This window comes from Procambarus clarkii, chromosome 64, assembly GCF_040958095.1.
Source record: "Procambarus clarkii isolate CNS0578487 chromosome 64, FALCON_Pclarkii_2.0, whole genome shotgun sequence".
In the NCBI taxonomy this organism is placed as follows: Eukaryota; Metazoa; Arthropoda; class Malacostraca; order Decapoda; family Cambaridae; genus Procambarus; species Procambarus clarkii.
Genome location: NC_091213.1, coordinates 24553939 through 24554155, shown reverse-complemented (window position 1 = coordinate 24554155; position 217 = coordinate 24553939).

Sequence of the window (217 nt, the reverse complement as noted above, 5' to 3'; positions counted from 1 at the left end):
GGGTGGCTCACTCCCGTTGTTCAGGGACCACAGTCTGGTGTTCTGGGGGCGGCTCACTCCCGTTGTTCAGGGACCACGGTCTGGTGTTCTGGGGGCGGCTCACTCCCGTTGTTCAGGGACCACAGTCTGGTGTTCTGGGGGTGGCTCACTCCCGTTGTTCAGGGACCACAGTCTGGTGTTCTGGGGGTGGCTCACTCCCGTTGTTCAGGGACCACAG